The sequence below is a fragment of the Megalobrama amblycephala genome, linkage group LG3 (genome assembly GCF_018812025.1).
Source record: "Megalobrama amblycephala isolate DHTTF-2021 linkage group LG3, ASM1881202v1, whole genome shotgun sequence".
Lineage (NCBI taxonomy): Eukaryota > Metazoa > Chordata > Actinopteri > Cypriniformes > Xenocyprididae > Megalobrama > Megalobrama amblycephala.
Genome location: NC_063046.1, coordinates 51,589,050 through 51,595,049, shown reverse-complemented (window position 1 = coordinate 51,595,049; position 6,000 = coordinate 51,589,050). Strand labels below are relative to the sequence as shown.

Genomic DNA, 6,000 nt, shown 5'->3' with positions numbered 1-6,000 from the left:
ATCTCACGGCGAATTCGTACTAATTCGCACGATTTAATTACGTGGTTAAATCGTACTGTATAGTACGATTTCTTGTTCGCGTTGAATAACTCTCGATTGGAAAGCATCGCGATATTAAACAGCAGTTACACGTGCCACATCTCGGTAAGTAGTCTGTCATATGCTGTCCTAATGTCCTTTTATAATGTTTTATATAAGTCCATTATATGTTATTTATGAATCAAATCGGCTCCATAATGCTCGCTGGATTTAATCTGCCTTCTCTTACCATGTTTTGTTCCAAAAAGTTGAACATATATCGCTAGCTAGGGTGATTAAACTCGTTAGCGTTAGCTAGCTTCGATCAGTTTATTATGTTCATATTGATGGAATTATAGATTATAGTTACTGTTATTCTACTGTGCTAATCTGTAGCTAAAGCACAAGCATTTATTTATATATAGTCCTTGTTATTTATGCTGTTAATTCCTTTTATTTACTATGCAAAAATTGTAATTCAGCATTTCTTTTTCTACCTTGCAGTTACTTCAGATCCTACACTACTCCTTCATATAGACTTCCTTCAACATATTAACCCAACGGCTCTTTTAAGAGCCATCTCTTGCAAAAGCTCTCTCTCTCTCTCTCTGACACACACACACTCACTCACTCACTCACTCACTCACTCACTCTCTCTCTCTCTCTGACACTCTCTCTCTCTCTGACTCACTCACTTTCTCTCTCACACACACACTCACTCACACTCTCTCATTCACTTACTCTTACTCACTCATTTCTCTCTCTCTCTCTCACACACACACACACACACACACACACACACACACACTCACTCACTTTCTCTCTCACACACACACTCACACTCTTTCACTCACTCAAACTCACACTTGCACACACACACACACATTAATGCTGTCACCTTTTATTCCCACCCCATGCACGCTTTTTACTTAGGCCTACATTAATTATAGATTTTTAGGGACATTTTAGGGACGTTACATAATTTTCTCACACACAAAAACATGGCACCTGGAGCCACATCACAGCAGTGTACTGTTTGCTATAAAGAGATCGGAAGTGCCTCCAAATCATGTAAACATTGTGGAATAACAGTTAAACAAAAGAAAAGTCTGGAACACCAAAAACTTAAATTTGATCACCAGTGGGCAGCCAAATTAAAAAAAAGATGGAAATATTTGCAAAATCATGAATTCTGTTGACTTGATTGTAAGTTTTTTTTAAATATATGAAATTAAAAATAAAATAAAAAAAATGACACAAAAAGCCTATTAGCACTAAAGTAAGTTTCTTAACTTTGATGTATACTCTTGTTTAAAACATTTTGTTCTCTCTTCTCAGCTCCATAAGTTGGAATTACTAGGTGTCTCACCAATGCTTTTCATTACAACACAGAAAGGCCAGCACCGCTCTACAAAAGTTTGAGTTAAAAGCTCATACATTCAGAGCCATCCCTCAGTTCCAGTTATGCAGAGGCTTTATGAGGCTGTTACAAGAGGTATTTATTTGTACATTTGCATTCACAATTTGAAAAACTTCTCATTGTAATACCTACTCATTTACTCTTGTCTCCAAAAGATTGTTATGATGTCACACTAAATATATGTTTTTTTAGAGTGCATGTAGTGGCATAACTACTGTTAGTGTTTCATTAGTATTCATCAATATATATAAATCATAACTTACTCTAAAATTATTATTATTATTATATTATAGTTAGGAAGGACTATTATCAGCTGTAGATGAGTGTCAAAATAATGTCAATTGAAGAAAAGTTGCAACACTCGCCCTAGAAGAGAAAAAAAGTTTAAATTTAGTAACATTTTAGCCATTGTCAAGAGCATAAGGACTTTGTCAAGAACAACTATATCACACAATGCTTTACACCTTCTCACAATCACCTTTAGATATTTTGGATGTCCATGTCACCAAGTCTGGACAGTCATTAAGTACAGACCATTACTGAAAGTCTGGACATGGTACCCAATGTCTATACACTGGGATGCTGAAATATTTTTCACCCCTAGAACAGGCAAAAATAAATGTATTCATAAAAAATATCATCACCTGTAATTTATGCAATGTCATGTATGCTATATATTTCTCATGTGGGCATTGATGTATGTTTGAAAAACATCTAGAGAACTTGTATATGCGAACATTGTAGTGCCATAAGACATGAGGATGTTAGTCACCCTGTAGCACAGTATTTCAGACAGCATTCACATTGAACAAGTTCATGTATTAGGCCAGGGACGAGATATTGATGTGAATCATAGGTCCAGGGAAACTTTTGGGATTTTTACTTTAGATTTGTTGTTTCCCAAAGAGCCTATTTAGGTAATAGGCTATGGTATGTTTTATTGAAATTTCTCTTTTTCCCTTTTGATCTTGTAAAAGAAGCCACTCCCACAGTTAGTAGAGTACACTTGTTGCTGATTGTAAGAATGTTTAAAGCAGTGTGTGATGAAGTTGTTTTTGATGTCTTATGAAGGCCTTGACAGTGGCTAAAACATTGCTTGTTTTAAACTGAGGGGCTGTTTACACAACAAACTGAAAATGGAAACATTTTATGCATTTTGCATTTTGTCCATTCATTTACACAACAACAACATTTTGGGGCATGAAAACAAGCTTTTGAAAATAGGATTTAAAGTGCAGGTTTTTGAAAACAATGCCTTTACAGTCACCACATAAACAACAAAAACGTGAATTTGTGAAAACGGTGACATCATGGTAATGCGTATTACGTGTTCACATTTGTATTGCGTGTTTCTTGACAAAGTGACATCTCCAACTACTGGCCTGGAAGTGAATAAAGTTCTAATGTTTTTTTTGTTTTTTTTTTTTCTTGAGTGTTGCACCTTTTCTTCAATTAAGATTAACTTTTGTTTTTTGATAGTACCTCCTCTTTAGATGGTTGAATATATCTTTTTAACCCTTTTTTGTCAAAATAATATCCATATAGCAGGAATTAATATAGCTATAATATAAAACATGTTATGTGGTTAGTTAATATCATGTATTAAGCTGACTCACTGGAATTGTTCTTAATGTAAGCAGTTTCTGCTCATAATGACTAAAATATAAGAAACATATTTGACAGTTTTGAATTACAATCCAAATTTGGAGTCATCTGAAATCTTTGGAAAGACTGGAACTAGCACAATCTGTAGTTTCCTCAGGATGGCTATCCCGAGGCAAAATCAGGAAAACAAATTAAACAGAATTAACGTAGCTGCAGTTCATTGCATTTCAGGCAGAAGACGATCAGGTATATTTCATACTTTTTCATCAGATACCACTCTTTGTATAGATGCAGTGAGTGAATGGTAATTTATATGATGTGTGTAATCTAGAGTCACATTATCAGGAAGACTATTCTAGAGTTGAGGAAGCAAATTGTGAAAACGCTCTACCTTCTTTAGTTCTATTCTATGTACTATCAAAAGATGTATGACCTAAGAGCGTGATGTATAGCGTGATAGAAGATCCGTTAAATACAAATGGATCTAGTGCAGGTGTGCCCAATCCTGGAGATCTACCTACCTGCAGAGTTCAAGACCCAATCCTTATCCAACACAGCTGTATTTAATTATCAAGTGCTCCTGAAGATCTTAAACCAGGTTTACACTGTACAATTTTGACCACAATTTGGCCACCTTGGACAAATTTAAGAAATACTAAAAGATTCCTCTGATCCTAGGCTAAAATATGTAATCTTGTTAGTTTGACGTTCACTGACAGGACATTGCAATCAGATTTGACCTCAGACAGAATTCTAGCAGTGTCAGAAGATTTGGCACACGATCCTGCAGTGTGACTTCCCCTATGACATCAATCAAATTGTCTTCATTTTTCAAGACAAGCCATGATCAAACTTAATGTTAGAAATTTCTTTGTTAGCCACCATTTCAGTCTTGCGTGTAATGCAGCTCACAGTCATCAGACGTGTTAATATAAAACTCCAGACAGGTTTTCTTGTGCACGTATTTTAACATGTCTTGATTGCTGTATGGTCTGTATATTTAATTAGTGTTAGTTTGGTCAGAAATGGAGCTGAACTTTACTGTTCAAAAAGTTTGGACACATTATTATTTAGAATGTTTTTGAAAGAAGTCTCTTATGCTCATCATGCCTGGATTTATTTAATCAAAAATACAGAAAAAATAGTCATATTGTGAAAATCTATTACAATTTAAAATGTTTTTTCATATTAATATACATTAAAGGAAACACTTTACAATAAGGTTAATTAGTTAACATAAACTAATAATGAACTGCACTTATACAGCATTTATTAATCTTTGTTAATTTTAATTTCAACATTTACTAATACACTATTAAAATCAAGAGTTGAATTTGTTAACATTAGTTAATGTACTGTGAACTAACATGAACAAACAATGAACAACTGTATTTTCATTAACTAACATTAACGAAGATTAGTAAATACAGTAACAAATGTATTGCTCATGGTTAGTTCATGTTAGTTAATAAATGAACTAATGTTTAACTAATTGAACCTTATCGTAAAGTGTTACCACTTTAAAATGTAATTTATTCCTGTGATCAAAGCTGAATTTTCAGTATCATTACTCCAGTCTTCAGTGTCACATGATCCTTCAGAAATCATTCTAGTATGATGATTTACTATCAATGTTGGAAACAGTTGTGCTGATTAATATTTTGTTTTGTTTTGTTTTTTTTTGTTTTTTTTTTAACCTGTGATATTGTTTTCAGGATTAGCATAAAAAGTTTATTTATTCAAAATAGAAATCCTTTCTAACAATATATGTCTGTACTGTCACTTTATCAATTTAACATGTCCTTGCTGAAAAAAGTATTAATTTCATTATTTCCTTTTTTTTCTTTTTTCTTTTTTTAAAGAGAAAAAAAGTGTATATTGTTACAAAAGATTTCTATTTTAAATAAATGCTTTTCTTTTTAAACATTTTATTCATCAACGAATCCTGAAAAGTATCACAGTTGTGCTATAAAAAATTTATTAAGCAGCACAACTGTTTCCAACATTGATATTAAATCAACATATTACAATGATTTCTGAGGAAAGGATCATGTGAGACTGATACTGGAATAATGATGCTGAAAGTTCAGTTTTGCATCAAAGATATAAATTGTATGGTATAGAATATTAAAATGGAAAGCCATTATTTTTGTTTTAATTTTAATTTTGTAATACTATTTCACAATATTACAGTTTTTGTCTTTTGTTTGGGTCAAATAACTGCAGGCTTGATGAACAGAGAAGAGACTTTTTTACAAAAACATTAAAACATTAATGTCTCCATTTTTGACCAGTATTGAAGACCTCCAGGAACATGATTGTGCACCCTGAGCTAGAGCATTATAGGCAAATAGGCTGTATAGGTAAACAGCAGTATAAATAAGTTAAATACTGTTCTTTTTTCTTAACCCTCTACAGGGAACACCTCTGCCTCTGTGTCCAACACCTCTGCCTCTGCGTCCAGTGACCCTCCGTCTGTGTCCAACACCTCTGCCTCTGCGTCCAGTGACCCTCCGTCGGTGTCCAACACCTCTGTCCAACACCTCTGCCTCTGCGTCCAACACCTCTGCCTCTGTCCAGTGACCCTCCGTCTGTGTCCAACACCTCTGCCTCTGCGTCCAGTGACCCCGCCTCGGTGTCCAACACCTCTGCCTCTGTGTCCAACACCTCTGCCTCTGCGTCCAGTGACCCCGCCTCTGTGTCCAACACCTCTGCCTCTGCGTCCAGTGACCCTCCGTCGGTGTCCAACACCTCTGCCTCTCGTTCAACACCTCTGCCTCTGCGTCCAGTGACCCCGCCTCGGTGTCCAAAACCTCTGCCTCTGTGTCCAACACCTCTGCCTCGGTGCATCCAGTGACCCTCCGTCTGTGTCCAACACCTCTGCCTCTGCGTCCAGTGACCCCGCCTCTGTGTCCAACACCTCTGCCTCTGCGTCCTGACCCTCCGTCTGTGTCCAA

General features: G+C 35.6%; 1 long non-coding RNA gene across 1 annotated transcript; it reads left to right on the top strand.

Moving 5' to 3' along the window:
* Positions 1-787: 787 nt before the first annotated feature.
* On the top strand, positions 788-5,573 carry LOC125264181. The gene is made up of 3 exons (XR_007184012.1): positions 788-1,224; positions 1,357-1,513; positions 5,462-5,573. It is a non-coding gene; the product is annotated as an uncharacterized LOC125264181 (long non-coding RNA).
* The last annotated feature ends 427 nt before the right edge of the window (positions 5,574-6,000 follow it).